Source organism: Aegilops tauschii, chromosome 3 (genome assembly GCF_002575655.3).
Source record: "Aegilops tauschii subsp. strangulata cultivar AL8/78 chromosome 3, Aet v6.0, whole genome shotgun sequence".
NCBI lineage: Eukaryota > Viridiplantae > Streptophyta > Magnoliopsida > Poales > Poaceae > Aegilops > Aegilops tauschii.
This window is the reverse complement of record NC_053037.3, coordinates 75,646,741-75,663,243: the sequence shown is the minus strand read 5'-3', so window position 1 is coordinate 75,663,243 and position 16,503 is coordinate 75,646,741.

Sequence of the window (16,503 nt, the reverse complement as noted above, 5' to 3'; positions counted from 1 at the left end):
TTTATATAGCGAGACGAGGCTGGCTCCGCGGCGGCAGAAGATAGGATCGCCGGTGACCACTTTCCTGTAGTTGCAGGGCATCGTGGCGGCGACGAACGCGTTGCGACGAGCGGGAGGATAAGCTCGGCCTGTGCTCTGAGGCAGCTGGCGCGCACTGGTGGTTTGGGCGGCGCCGTCCACGGCGGAATCCGCTGCCGACGCCGGCGTGCTGCCAAGGGCGCGGCCAGCGCCGCAGCAGGGCGCCAGAGATACCGTGGAGCAGGGGGCGGCTAGTGCGCGGTTCAGCGATGCAGAGGGGCCAGGGTCGGGTCGCGTCGAGTGCGGCAGTGCAGCGTGTCGGCGTAGTGCGCGCGCGTGCAAAACGTGCGCTCTGGGTGCGCCCAGAGCATGCACGGCACCTGTTCGACGGAATGCCAGTGCGCTCTAGAGCTCGAGGGTGGAGCTGGCACTGCACAGGATGGAGGTAGGCGTAGCAAGGCGCTCAGTGGACAAGATGGATAGGCCAGGGGTTCAAGTCCACAATGCAAACCAGAGCGCTTGCCAAAGGTGACTGTGCACACTAGGTGTTCGACAGAATGCCATATGCACTTAGGCAACTCTTGGAGTGGTCAAAATCTCCAGGTCAGTGTCTCCTTAGGTGCAGGAGATGGTGGTAAGGTTAGTTTGGCAAAAACAGAAAGTTGATAGTGCAAGTTTTGCAAAACTCCAGTTTTGGGCAGAAAACAGAAGGGTTTAGAGCATGCACTTCAAAACCTCCAATGAGCCCAATCTGCTGGACTTAAGAGTTTGGTAGGGAGGGCTACAAGTAGGAAAAAGCTCAGGGTCACTAGAGCAAGGAAAAATATGGTTGTAGTACAAATCACCAAATTGGACCAGAATGCAAAAGAGGCTGATCCACTCAAATTTTTCAAAGAACATCATTGGGTTTTTGCTTGAAGATGAATTGTATACATCCATTGACATCTCCAAACACTTGGAAGAATTTTTAGAAGAATATTTAAATGGGTTGTAGTGCAAAAGTGCCTACTGGACCAGATTGGAAAAGTTGGTGTAGAGCCCAAAATTTCCAATGGCCAGAAGATATTTTTGCATAAAAGTGATGTGGGAACATCACATGACATCCCCAAATTTTGGTGGAAATTTTGAATGCATTTGTCAAAAGGTTGCAGTGCAAAACAGGCTCCAAATGCAAAAGAAATCATTTTATAAGGACAAAGTTTTGAGAAAGTAAATCTTGCAACATTTGAATCCACTGATAAAAATTGTTTTATTATAGAGGGAAATCAAGTCCAACAATACCTTTTGAGAGTTTTACCACTAGAGGCAAAAATCCAAAAATCACAAAAAGGTAAATCTTGACAATTGGAAAAGTTTTATTTCCTGGCAACATTTTAATAAATAAAACAAGGCCAAAAAATTTGGGTGTCACAAGAGTGCCCCAAAGGTTCTACCGGAGAGTCAAGACGAAAACGTGTGCTAACCACTATGCATAGATTCCCAAGGTCACGGAACCCGCAAGTTGATCACCAAAACAGACATCAAGTGATCAATAGAATAGCCCATTGTCACCACAGGTATCCCATGCAAGACATACATCAAGTGTTCTAAGATTCTTAAAGACTCAATCCGATAAGATAACTTCAAAGGGAAAACTCAATCTGTTACAAGAGAGTAGAGGGGGAGAAACATCATAAGATCCAACTATAATAGCAAAGCTTGCGATAGATAAAGATCGTGTCGAATCAAGAACACGAGAGAGAGAGAGATAGAGATCAAACACATAGCTACTGGTACATACCCTCAGCCCCGAGGGTGAACTACTCCATCCTCGTCATGCAGTGCGCCGGGATGATGAAGATGGCCACCGGTGAGGGATCCCCCCTCCGGCAGGGTGCCGGAACAGGTTCCCGATTGGTTTTTTGTGGCTACAGAGGCTTGCGGCGGCGGAACTCCCGATCTAGGTTTCTTTCTGGGGGTTTCTGTATTTATAGGAATTTTTAGCGTTGATTTCACGTCAGGGGGGGGTCTCCGAGTCGTCCACGAGGTAGGGGGCACGCCCAAGGGGGTAGGGCGCACCCTCCTCCCTCGTGGACGGCTCGGCACACTTCTGGCCCAACTCTTTTACTCCGGGGGCTTCTTTTGGTCCATAAAAAATCGTCAAAAATTGGCACGTCAATTGGACTCCATTTGGTATTCCTTTTCTGTAAAACTCGGAAACAAGGAAAAAACAGAAACTGGCACTGGGCTCTAGGTTAATATGTTAGTCCCAAAAATCATATAAAATAGCATATAAATGCATATAAAACATCCTAAATGGATAATATAATAGCATGGAACAATAAAAAATTATGGATACGTTGGAGACGTATCAAGCATCCCCAAGCTTAATTCCTACTCGTCCTCGAGTAGGTAAATGACAAAAACAGAATTTTTGACGTGGAATGCTACCTAACATATTTTTCAATGTAATTTTCTTTATTGTGGCATGAATGTTCAGATCCAAAAGATTCAAGACAAAATTTTAATATTGACATAAAAATAATAATAGTTCAAGCATACTAACCAAGCAATTATGTCTTCTCAAAATAACATAGCCAAACAAAGCTCATCCCTACAAAATCGTATAGTTCGGCCATGCTTCATTTTAGTCACAAAAAATGCTCCCATCATGCACAACCCCGATGACAAGCCAAGCAATTGTTTCATACTTAGCATTCTCAAACCTTTTCAACTTCCACGCAATATATGTGACACCCAAAATTTTTATTGGCCTTTTCAAAACTTTTATTTGATTTGAGGGAGGTGATTTAAAAAATTTCTTCTAAAGAACTCCCCCTCTCAAAAACTTTCTTTCTGACAAATGTTTTGTTTGGATTCACCCAAGACTTGATCTTTGGTCTTGGAGGTTTTTCCATCTTATTTGGACTCAAAACCAAATGCTTTTCATTTGGGAATTTCTTTTGAAAAAAATCTTTTAAATAGCCCTATGGCATTTGGGTGACCTTTTCCCCTTTTCAAAAATCCCTCTTGCCATGACCCAAGTGGAAATCCCCTCCATTAAGCTTTTCCCCATCTTTGTGTCATGATATACTTCAAATCCAGCAGTTTGAACCTCCCCATAAATTTTCTTCCATTTAATTCATATCAAAAATAATTTCTGCCCTCTACTTTGGCTCTTGGAGATTTACAAAGGAGCTACCCTTTCTACTTTGAGTCTTGACTCCAAACCAATTTCCCTAGCTAGTCCTTAGAGCCCTCAACCAAGATCCATGATGATCCACTGGTCTCCAGTTCAATTATTTCAAATTATACTTGCTGCAAGTTTGGATCTTATTTGCCAAATTTGATGAAATTCAATAGTTTTCTCCTCCTAAAAATATGAGAAAATTCAGGCAGCCTCTGGATGCATTGAGAGGTCACCTCACCAAGTCCCAGCTCCAGAAATTTTTTTCTTCATGCCAAATCATTTCGTCGAACACCTGATGGGCACTGTTTCTGTCAAAGTTCAGATATTCAGTAAACAGTTTCAGTAAACCACTGTCGTTTTCTTCAGAGCTCGTTCTCGATCTCGCCAGTACCACGGTGGCGCCTTGCTCCCTGTTCCCTCCTTCTTATCCCTGCGCCGCACGATCGCCTGGAGGTTTGCGGGCGTCGGCGATGAGCAGGAGGAGGTGCGCCACCCTTGAGCGACGGCAGCAGCGGCTTTGCGGCTGCCAGAGAGAGGCGCAGCATGGACGGCGCCGTCCAGCGCCGCCCAAGCCACCGGAGGCCGCCGCGTGGCCACCCACTCACCCGTGCACACTGCCATCCTTCGTCGTGAACTGCTAGGCGCGGAGCACGCTCTCTGCCGCCGCCGTGCCCGTATGGCCGCACCGTCGAGGACCAGCCCATTACGCCAAGTCCGACCAAAGTTTAGCGGGGGAACGGCACCAGTGAACCTCCCTGATGGTGCCTGGACACTTAAACTCCCTGCCCAACCCTTGCCTCGCCGTAATCGCTCACCGGAGCTACCCCGTTCACGGCCACCCCCTTGCATCGCCTATAAATAGAGGCCCCGAGCTCAAACTCGAACCCACACCACCTCTGCACTCCACCAATACCACGCCAAGCCACTGGAAGAGCCCCGAGGGAGCCTTCTTCCCCAACTCCGGCCGCCTCGACCCGCCACGGGGTCCAGCTCGATTCACCCCCGTGTGTGCACCTCTACCTCTCAGCTCTTGCCAGTAGCTTCCTAATGCATCCACTCTTCTGACCCGCGCTTCAATTTGGAGTTTGCAGCGCCCGCCGGAGTACTCCACCATCGCCCGAACCACCGTCCGCCGGAGAAAGTGTCGCCGTCGACGTGGTGCTCTCCGACGACCAAGTCCACCACCCACCGACGCGGAAGAACACCCTGAACCTCTTGGTACCCTCCGATCTCCCTGCCTTGTCGTGGTTCAACGCCGGCGACCACCGCAGCCTTCGGGCGCCGGCGAGCGTCGTTGGAGCTTTTAAACCTGACGAGTGGGACCCCCCCGTCAGCCTCTCTTCTTTTCCCACTTCGAACCGTTTTCTGATGGCGCTTTCCGGCAAATGCGCTTTCCCTTTGGGCTGGCGCATTTCTTTCCGAACCGTTTTCTGGTTTTTCAAACAGGTCCCTGTTTCTTTTCTGTTTCATCACAGATCAGTCCTTGGACTAAAACCCTTATAACTTTTTAATAAAAGATGCTTTTTCATTGATTCTTTTTCTATCAATCTCATAATTTTGTCTAGTTTTTTATAGTATTTATTTGGAAAAAATTTGGAACAATGTTTTATGCACGCTACGATTTTCACGTTAGTGTACGGTTCCGTTATACCGTAGGTTCCGGAGGAGGTGACCGAGCCGCGAACTTCGCCGAGCTAGACTCCGACTTCTCCGAACCAGGCAAGCATGTTTGAACCTTTGATATGATAGGTGTTTGCATGTTTGCTTGAATGGTTTGTGCATGGCATATGAGCATCGGTGAGTGTTACGTTGCATGCAAGGCAACTGACCGTGTGTTTCGAAGTTACTGTGATCTTCGATGAGAGATGACCTGATCATGTGGTGACATGAAAGGTGGTAAGATGGTATTGTTGTAGCATGCCAGTATTACGTCATCCGATAAAATCCGACGTTAACGTGGTTTGAGCCACGTTACCGTTCTTTCCCTTTCGTGCTACCACATGTTTTCTGCAAAGAATACGGTTTAGTAAGTTGATAACCTCTTTCTGTGTACACACCAAATGGAGGGGCCGGGATGAGGGTTCCATGGCCCTGGATTAAAGACAGTCATCCGGTCAGGGGGCATGGGTGTTTCCGGTTGGGGTCGAGAGGGGGGCACCCCTTAGAGCGCGCGTATATAAATTTGATCCCATGCTACGCGAGGTTGTGGCCTCCCCGTCTCAAAGTTTTTCTTGAACGTTGCCGAGGGTGATTCCTGGCATCGGAATGTTGAATGGGTGTGTACTGGTTAGATGTGTTTCTCCTAAAACACCGTAAACGGAACTAGTCCCTTGTGACTACTGAAATCCGTTGGCTGTGGTTAAATAGTACAAACTCTGCAGAGTCAAATCCTTCCGAGTCATCGTGTCCATGGTCAAGGACCATGGCCAGGATATCCATATCTATGTCAGTCCTCGTGGTAACATCCCCGGTGAACAAGCTTGAGTGGTATACCCGTTTGAATTGTTATTCCTGTGGATGGACTAACCTATATTTTATCTCGTACCTGAATATTCCCTTTCAATGATTTTTATTTATGAGCCACTGAAATATTAAGTTATGGAATATCAGCCCTTTATGTGATGTCGCTTAGACGTCCGACTGTGGCACTCTTGTTATTTACTTTCAATATAAGCCCTTTATGAGATGTCGCCCAGACGTCCGACTGTGGCACTCTTGTCATTTACTTTCAATATAAGCCCTTTATGTGATGTCGCTCAGACGTCCGACTGTGGCACTCCTGTCATTTACTTTCAATATAAGCCCTTTATGTGATGTCGCTCAGACGTCCGACTGTGGCACGCCCGTTATTTACTTTTGATATAAGCCTTTATGTGATGTCGCTTCAGACGTCCGACTGTGGCACGCACTGTTATTTATTTTCCCATTATAAGCCCTTTATGTGGTGTCGCCTTGACGCCTGACTGCGGCATTGTTATTTCTTTTGTTTCCTTTCGAGGAGTCATTCAGACACTCGTTTGGCCTTCAGTATTACATTGGGATTTCGGGAGGACTACTGCCCGACTTCTCTTTTATTCTTCATGCAACGCTATCTCATTGTCTGAGTGCGTTGTATTAATCTGTTCATATGCATTATGTTTTTATGTCTGAACTGTCTTGCGAGTACTTTCATAGTACTCACCTGGCTTGTTGATTTCGCTAGATGTTGACGAAGGCGATCTCATGGATGAAGAGTTTGATAGTGAGTCCGACGCCTAGAGGAGTCCCAGTCAGTCCCGTGCGATCCTGGATATTGGTCACTTGTATTATATACGCTTCCGCCACCCACAATAAGTATCCTCGAGCCTCACTCCGACGCTCGAAGAGCTGTTAGATTCAGGAGTCATGTCACCCACTTCACTGTGATATATCCACCACCGCTTTTATTGCGATTCAGTAGTTATGCCACCCTATCCGCCGTTATGTGTAATATCGGCGTGCTTGTAATAAATTGTTGAGCAGTCTCCGCTCAACCTTGTATTATATTTAGTACTCCTGGTTTCTCTTCCGTGATCAAGATTTTTGTCTACCAGTGAGAAGGATTCTTCTCTATTGGTCCGTAAAAGGGATCGGTTTCTCAATAAATATTTTTATTGGAAAACCGGTCGTGACAAGCTTGGTATCAGAGCCAGGCTGACTGTAGGAAGCCACTAGGTGCGATCGCTAATTGGTTATTAGCATCTTTAGTGCTTTTTCAGCATTTTGCAAATGTAGCTATTTTCTGTTGGTGATCATAAATTTATGATTTGACTACTCAGAATTTTTTCCTACTTTTGCCGATGGCTGGCAACGTCTTGCGCGTAAGATATGTATTGAGCAGTTCTTCTCCGTGCGCAATCAATTATTTTCTTGAAAAATCTTGAGGTCTTTTAAAAAGTTTTCGTCTTTGCAAAATTTTCCTTGTGCCACACAGTTCTTCTCATGAATTTTGCAAAATAATACCCCAGACTGGAAAATGTCTCGTTCGTGGACTCGTTCCATGCCCAATCAACCAGAAGAAGTTTATGGAACACAGACAAGCAACAACTTCACTCAGGGACAGTCTAGTCAACAGGACAGTGAGGCAGCCTTATCTCAAGTATGCCGCCTTTTCGAACAAAGCCAACAGCAACACCAAGAAATGATGAATCACGTCATCAATATGGGAAATCACCGTGAGCCGTACCAACCACACTCCAAGTTGTCTGAACTACAGAAAACACGCCCTCCAATGTTTGCTCACACTGATAGGCCGCTTGAAGCCGATGATTGGCTTCGTGACATCGAAAGAAAGTTGATTATTGCTCAATGTTCGGACCATGAGAAGGTGCTTTATGCACCTCACTACCTCACTGGAGCAGCTGCAGCATGGTGGGAGAACTTCCTACACATGCATCCCAGCGAACATAACATCACCTGGGAAGAGTTTAAGGAAGGCTTTCGTGGGGCACACATCCCCAGGAGCATCATAAAAATCAAGAAAAGAGAATTTGATGACCTCAAGCAGAGAGGCATGTCAGTGATGGAATACAACAGTCAGTTTACCCAGCTATATCGTTATGCCTACGACGAGCATATGACTGAGAACAAGAGGATGGAAAAATTCTTGGACGGCCTGGTGCCAGCACTAAGATGCCAACTGGTCGTACACACTTTCCCAGATTTCAAAACTCTGGTTGACAAGGCCATTACTTTGGAGAATGAGCGCCGCAGTCTGGAGGATATTCGTAAGCGAAAGAGGGACAAGACGACTCTTGCTCGCAACAACCGAAGCAAGACTGATGTTCAGAGGATTGAAGTGAAAAAGTCCACGCCTACTGTTGTAAGGCCAACCAGACAGTTTCATTCAAGGGACAAGGACTTTACGTACCGTCCAGGGGTCACTTGCTATGCTTGTGGCGAAGAAGGGCACTATGCCAAACAGTGCCCAAAGCCAAGGAACTCGGCCCCCAAACCGAACAATGGTGGGAACAATCCAGCCCCCAAGCGCAACAATCTCAATCCCAACAACAACCACAGGAAGGGTTACCTGAACCATGTGACCAGAGAAGAAGCGCAGAATGCCCCAGACATCGTGCTCGGTACGTTCCCTGTCAACACAGTACCTGCCACGGTTTTGTTTGATTCTGGAGCTTCTCACTCGTTCATTTCGAAGAGTTTCGTTTTGCAACATGGTTTTCCGATACTTCCTTTGGAAAAATCTATGATCATCAAGTCCCCCGGAAATAAGCAGATCACTCAGAGTTTCTGGCAAGGAGTGATTATTGAATTCAAAGGACTAAAGTTTCAGGCTAATCTCATCGTGTTGGAAAATAAAGGACTGGATGTCATCCTAGGGATGGACTGGTTGACCACCAACAAAGGATTTATTGACTGTTTCAATCGGACCGTGATTCTCATTCACCATCATGGCAAGAAAATATAAGTTACAGCTCAAGAGAGACCACAGTCACGGCAACCAAAATTGAACAAAGTGGACATTTCAGAACTGAGAAAAGTTCCAGTGGTGTGCGAGTTTCCTAACATATTTCCTGAAGAACTACCAGGCATGCCACCAGACCGAGAGATAGAGTTCAGCATTGAACTAGCACCTGGCACCACTCCCATCTATAAGAAACCCTATAGAATGGCACCCTCAGAATTGGTAGAGTTGAAGAAGCAAATAAAGTAATTACTGGACAAAGGATTTATTCGAGCCAGCTCCTCACCATGGGGTTCACCAGTGTTATTCGCCAAGAAAAAGGATGGAACACTGAGGTTGTGTATAGACTATCGGGCTCTCAATATGGTCACCATCAAAAACAAATATTCGATGCCACGGATAAATGATTTGTTTGACCAGCTCGCGCAAGCCAAGGTGTTCTCAAAAATCGATTTGAGATCGGGAAATCATCAATTGAAAGTACGGACAGAAGATATCCCTAAGACATCATTCACCTCCAGATACGGATTATATGAGTTCACAGTAATGCCGTTTGGACTAACGAACGCCCCCGCATATTTCGTCCACCTCATGAACAAAGTGTTTATGAAATTCATGGACAAATTTGTTGTGGTGTTCATTGACGATATTCTGGTATATTCAAGGACACCAGAAGAACATGCTGAACATCTCAGAATTGTTTTGGGAGAATTAAGGAAACATCAATTATACGCCAAATTTAGCAAGTGTGAATTTTGGCTAAGACAAGTTGGTTTTCTAGGCCATATACTGACCCAAGAAGGCGTGGCCGTAGACCCAGAAAAGGTCAAAGCCATACTTGACTGGAAACCACCAGCCAACATGACAGATGTGCGACGTTTCCTGAGAATGGCTGGATATTACAGAAGATTTATTAAGGGATTCTCCACTGTGGCAAAACCAATGACGCAGTTGCTCAAGAAAGACAAGAAGTTTGTGTGGATGGAAGCGTGCGAGAAAAGCTTCCAAGAACTCAAGAAGAAACTAACAACAGCACCGGTTTTGATCGTGCCAGACATACACAAGAGTTTTGAAGTGTATTGTGACGCATCCCGGAAGGGCCTCGGGTGCGTGCTGATGCAGGATGGCAAAGTTGTCGCGTACGCTTCCAGGCAACTACGGAAGCATGAGGAAAATTATCCAACTCATGACTTGGACCTAGCAGCGGTCATCCATGCACTCAAGGAGTGGAGGCACTTTCTGTTGGGAAATCGTTGTGAAATATATACGGACCATAAGAGCCTTAAATATATTTTCACACAACGAGAGCTAAACTTACGCCAACGACGCTGGTTGGAATTGGTCAAGGCCTATGATGTCGGCATTCACTACCAACCAGGGAAAGCAAATGTAGTGGCAGATGCTCTTAGTTGGAACCCCAGCCCGGGCAGCGACAGTCCACAGAACTTGAGGCCTGAATTTCAGCAGGAGTTCGCTAGACTCAACATGGTGTTAGTCTCTGAGGGCAATGTATCAAATCTGGAGATACAACCCACCCTAATGGAACAAATTAAGAAGGCTCAGCATGGACATCCCAGCATCGAAGGTATAAAGAGGAAGATGAGCCTTGGCAAGGCTTCAGAGTTCATCACAGACAATGAAGGAATATTATGGTACAAGGACAGACTTAGCGTACCAAACTTTGAGGAACTCAAGCAACAAATCCTAACCGAAAGCCACACCGCCCCATATTCGATCCACCCTGGAGGAACCAAAATGTACAAAGACATTCAGGAAAGATTTTGGTGGCATGGTATGAAAAGGGATATAGCCGCATTTATTGCTTGTTGCAATTCATGTCAGCGCATTAAAGCCGAGCATCAAAAGCCAGCAAGGCTACTCCAGCCAAACCGGATACCTAAGTGGAAATGGGATGAAATTGGAATGGACTTCATCGTCAGACTACCTCGATCACAACGCGGAAATGACGCCATATGGGTCATCACAGATAGGCTAACCAAGGTAGCACATTTCATTCCCGTAAAGACGACCTACTCCACTCAGAGGCTAGCCAAGCTTTATCTCTCCCGTATAGTTTGTGTGCATGGAGTCCCAAAGACTATAATATCCGACCGAGGCACTCAATTTGTCTCTAAATTTTGGGATCACCTACAACAAGCTCTGGGCACGCAACTAGCATTCAGTACAGCGTACCACCCTCAGACTGATGGACAAACGAAACGCGTGAACCAAATCCTAGAGGACATGCTGAGAGCCTGTGTGCTCACCTATGGATCCAGTTGGGAAGAAAGTTTGCCGTATGCCGAGTTTGCTTACAACAACAGTTACCAAGCCAGCCTGCAAATGGCACCTTTTGAAGCATTGTACGGGCGGAGATGTCGTACCCCACTAAATTGGTCAGAAACATGTGACAGTCGTATCTTCGGCCCAGACCTGCTCAAGGAAGCCGAGGAGAAAGTTAAAGAGATCAGGGATAGACTCAAGACAGCTCAAAGCCGACAAAAGAGCTATTACGATCGAAAACATCGTGAGGTCAGCTTTGAACCCGGTGATTACGTATACCTACGAGTGTCTCCTATGAGGGGCCTGCAACGGTTCAAAATTAAGGGGAAGCTAGCCCCGAGATTTATTGGACCCTTCTGTATAGTTGCACGAAGAGGCACAGTAGCCTACCAGATAGACCTACCCAAAGAGCTATCAGACGTCCACGACGTGTTTCACGTCTCACAGTTGAGGAAATGTGTGAACAACCCGGAGAAGCATGTATCTCACGAGAGCATTGATGTACAACCAGACCTCACCTACAGAGAACGGCCAGTAAAGATATTGGAAGAGTCTGAAAGGAGGACCCGTCAGAAAACGATAAAAAATTTCAAGGTTCAGTGGAGCAATCACACCGAGGATGAAGCTACATGGGAAAGAGAAGATTTTCTTCAGGCAGAGTACCCACATCTATTTGAGGATCAGCTGATATCTCGGGGACGAGATTTTACCTAAGGGGGTAGGTGTTGTGACACCCAAAATTTTTATTTGGCTTTTTCAAAACTTTTATTTGATTTGAGGGAGGTGATTTAAAAATTTTCTTCTAAAGAACTCCCCCTCTCAAAAACTTTTTTTATGACAAATGTTTTGTTTGGATTCACCCAAGACTTGATCTTTGGTCTTGGAGGTTTTTCCATCTTATTTGGACTCAAAACCAAATGCTTTTCATTTGGGAAAATTCTTTTGAAAAAAATCTTTTAAATAGCCCTATGGCATTTGGAGTGACCTTTCCCCTTTTCAAAAATCCCTCTTGCCATGACCCAAGTGGAAATCCCCTCCATTAAGCTTTTCCCCATCTTTGTGTCATGATATACTTCAAATCCAGCAGTTTGAACCTCCCCATAAATTTTCTTCCATTTAATTCTTATCAAAAATAATTTCTGCCCTCTACTTTGGCTCTTGGAGATTTACAAAGGAGCTACCCTTTCTACTTTGAGTCTTGACTCCAAACCAATTTCCCTAGCTAGTCCTTAGAGCCCTCAACCAAGATCCATGATGATCCACTGGTCTCCAGTTCAATTATTTCAAATTATACTTGCTGCAAGTTTGGACCTTATTTGCCAAATTTGATGAAATTCAATTGTTTTCTCCTCCTAAAAATCTGAGAAAATTCAGGCAGCCTCTGGATGCATTGAGAGGTCACCTCACCAAGTCCCAGCTCCAGAAAAAAATTTCTTCATGCCAAATCATTTCGTCGAACACCTGATGGGCACTGTTTCTGTCAAAGTTCAGATATTCAGTAAACAGTTTCAGTAAACCACTGTCGTTTTCTTCAGAGCTCGTTCTCGATCTCGCCAGTACCATGGTGGCGCCTTGCTCCCTGTTCCCTCCTTCTTATCCCTGCGCCGCATGATCGCCTGGAGGTTTGCGGGCGTCGGTGACGAGCAGGAGGAGGTGCGCCACCCGTGAGCGACGGCAGCAGCGGCTTTGCAGCTGCCAGAGAGAGGCGCAGCGTGGACGGCGCCGTCTAGCGCCGCCCAAGCCACCGGAGGCCGCCGCGTGGCCACCCACTCACCCGTGCACACTGCCATCCTTCGTCGTGAACTGCTAGGCGTGGAGCGCGCTCTCTGCCGCCGCCGTGCCCGTACGGCCGCCCCGTCGAGGACCAGCGCATTACGCCAAGCCCGACCAAAGTTTAGCGGGGGAACGGCACCAGTGAACCTCCCTGATGGTGTCGGGCCACTTAAACTCCCTGCCCAACCCCTGCCTCGCCGTAATCGCTCACCGGAGCTACCCCGTTCACGGCCACCCCCTTGGATCGCCTATAAATAGAGGCCCCGAGCTGGAACTCGAACCCACACCACCTCTGCACTCCACCAATACCACGCCAAGCCACTGGAAGAGCCCCGAGGGAGCCTTCTTCCCCAACTCCGGCCGCCTCGACCCGCCACGGGGTCCAGCTCGATTCACCCCCGTGCGTGCACCTCTACCTCTCAGCTCTTGCCAGTAGCTTCCTAATGCATCCACCCTTCTGACCCGCGCTTCAATTTAGAGTTTGCAGCGTCCACCGGAGTACTCCACCATCGCCCGAACCACCGTCCGCCGGAGAAAGTGTCGCCGTCGACGTGGTGCTCTCCGACGACCAAGTCCACCACCCACCGACACGGAAGAACACCCTGAACCTCTTGGTACCCTCCGATCTCCCTGCCTCGCCGTGGTTCAACGCCGGCGACCACCGCAGCCTTCGGGCGCCGGCGAGCGTCATTGGAGCTTTTAAACCTGACGGGTGGGACCTCCCCGTCAACCTCTCTTCTTTACCCCCTTCGAACCGTTTTCTGATGGCGCCTTCGGGCAAATGCGCTTTCCCTTTGGCCTGGCGCATTTCTTTCCGAACCGTTTTCTGGTTTTTCAAACCGGTCCCTGTTTCTTTTCTGTTTCATCACAGATCAGTCCTTGGACTAAAACCCTTATAACTTTTTAATAAAAGATTCTATTTGATTGATTCTTTTTCTGTCAGTCTCATAATTTTGTCTAGTTTTTTATAGTAATTATTTGGGAAAAATTTGGAACAATTTTTTTGCACGCTACGATTTTCACGTTAGTGTACGGTTCCGTTATACCGTAGGTTCCGGAGAAGGTGACGGAGCCGCGAACTTCGCCGAGCTAGACACCGACTTCTCTGAACCAGGCAAGCATGTTTGAACCTTTGATATGATAGGTGTTTCCATGTTTGCTTGAATGGTTTGTGCATGGCATATGAGCATCGGTGAGTGTTACGTTGCATGCAAGGCAACTGACCGTGTGTTTCGAAGTTACTGTGATCTTCGATGAGAGATGACCTGATCATGTGGTGACATGAAAGGTGGTAAGATGGTATTGTTGTAGCATGCCAGTCTTACGTCATCCGATAAACTCCGACGTTAACGTGGTTTGAGCCACGTTACCGTTCTTTCCCTTTCGTGCTACCACATGTTTTCTTCAAAGAATACGGTTTAGTAAGTTGATAACCTCTTTCCGTGTACACACCAAATGGAGGGGCCGGGATGAGGTTTCCATGGCCCTGGATTAAAGCCAGTCATCCGGTCAGGGGGCATGGTTGTTTCCGGTTGGGACTGAGAGGGGGGCACCCCTTAGAGCGCGTGTATATAAATTTGATACCATGCTACGCGAGGTTGTAGCCTCCCCGTCTCAAAGTTTTTCTTGAACGTTGCCGAGGGTGATTCCTGGCATCGGAATGTTGAATGGGTGTGTACTGGTTAGATGTGTTTCTCCTAAAACACCGTAAACAGAACTAGTCCCTTGTGACTACTGAAATCCGTTGGCTGTGGTTAAATAGTACAAACTCTGCAGAGTCAAATCCTTCCGAGTCATCGTGTCCATGGTCAAGGACCATGGCCAGCATATCCATATCTATGTCAGTCCTCGTGGTAACATCCCCGGTGAACAAGCTTGAGTGGTATACCCGTTTGAATTGTTATTCCTGTGGATGGACTAACCTATATTTTATCTCGTACCTGAATATTCCCTTGCAATGATTTTTATTTATGAGCCACTGAAATATTAAGTTATGGAATATAAGCCCTTTATGTGATGTCGCTTAGACGTCCGACTGTGGCACTCTTGTCATTTACTTTCAGTATAAGCCCTTTATGAGATGTCGCTCAGACGTCCGACTGTGGCACTCTTGTCATTTACTTTCAATATAAGCCCTTTATGTGATGTCGCTCAGACGTCCGACTGTGGCACTCTTGTCATTTACTTTCAATATAAGCCCTTTATGTGATGTCGCTCAGACGTCCGACTGTGGCACGCCCGTTATTTACTTTTGATATAAGCCCTTTATGTGATGTCGCTTCAGACGTCCGACTGTGGCACGCACTGTTATTTATTTTCCCATTATAAGCCCTTTATGTGGTGTTGCCTTGACGCCCGACTGCGGCATTGTTATTTCTTTTGTTTCCTTTTGAGGAGTCATTCAGACACTCGTTTGGCCTTCAGTATTACATTGGTATTTCGGGAGGACTACCGCCCGACTTCTCTTTTATTCTTCATGCAACGCTATCTCATTGTCTGAGTGCGCTCTATTAATCTGTTCATATGCATCATGTTTACATTTGTTATATCTTATGTCCAAATTGTCTTGCGAGTACTTTCATAGTACTCACCTGGCTTGTTGATTTGGCCAGATGTTGACGAAGGCGATCTCATGGATGAAGAGTTTGATAGTGAGTCCGACGCCTAGAGGAGTCCCAGTCAGTCCCGTGCGATCCTGGATATTGGTCACTTGTATTATATACGCTTTCGCCACCCACAATAAGTATCCTCGAGCCTCACTCCGACGCTCGAAGAGCTGTTAGATTCAGGAGTCATGTCACCCACTTCACTGTGATATATCCACCACCGCTTTTATTGCGAGTCAGTAGTTATGCCACCCTATCCGCCGTTATGTGTAATATCGGCGTGCTTGTAATAAATTGTTGAGCAGTCTCCGCTCAACCTTGTATTATATTTAGTACTCCTGGTTTCTCTTCTGTGATCAAGATTTTGTGTACCAGTGAGAAGGATTCTTCTCTATTGGTCCGTAAAAGGGATCGGTTTCTCAATAAATATTTTTATTGGAAAACCGGTCGTGACAATATATGAGCGCGAGCCATGGACATAGCACTATGGGTGGAATATAATATGATGATGGAGGTTGTGTGGAGAACACAAAAAAAGGAGAAAGTCTCACATCGACGCGGATAATCAACGGGCTATGGATATGCCCATCAATTGATGTCAATGCAAGGAGTAGGGATTGCCATGCAACGGATGCACTAGAGCTATAAATGTATGAAAACTCAACAAAAGAAGCTAAGTGGGTGTGCATCAAACTTGCTTGCTAACGAAGACCTAGGGCATTTGAGGAAGCCCATTGTTGGAATATACAAGCCAAGTTCTATAATGAAAAATTCCCACTAGTATATGAAAGTGACAAAATAAGAGACTCTCTATCATGAAGATCATGGTGCTACTTTGTAGCACAAGTGTGGAAAAAGGATAGTAGCATTGTCCCTTCTTTTCTTTTTTTTGGGCCTTCCTTTTTTTATTTGGCCTTTCTTTTTTTCTTTTTCATTTGGCTTTTCCCTTTTTATTTGGCCTTTCTCTTTTTTTCAGGGGACAATGCTCTAATAATGATGATCATCACACTTCTATTTATTTACAACTCAATGATTACAACTCGATACTAGAACAAAATATAACTCTATATGAGTGCCTTCGGCGGTGTACCGGGATGGGCAATGAATCAAGAGTGACATGTATGAAAAAATTATGCATGGTGGCCTTGCCACAAATACGATGTCAACTACATGATCATGCAAAGCAATATGACAATGATGGAGCGTGTCATAAC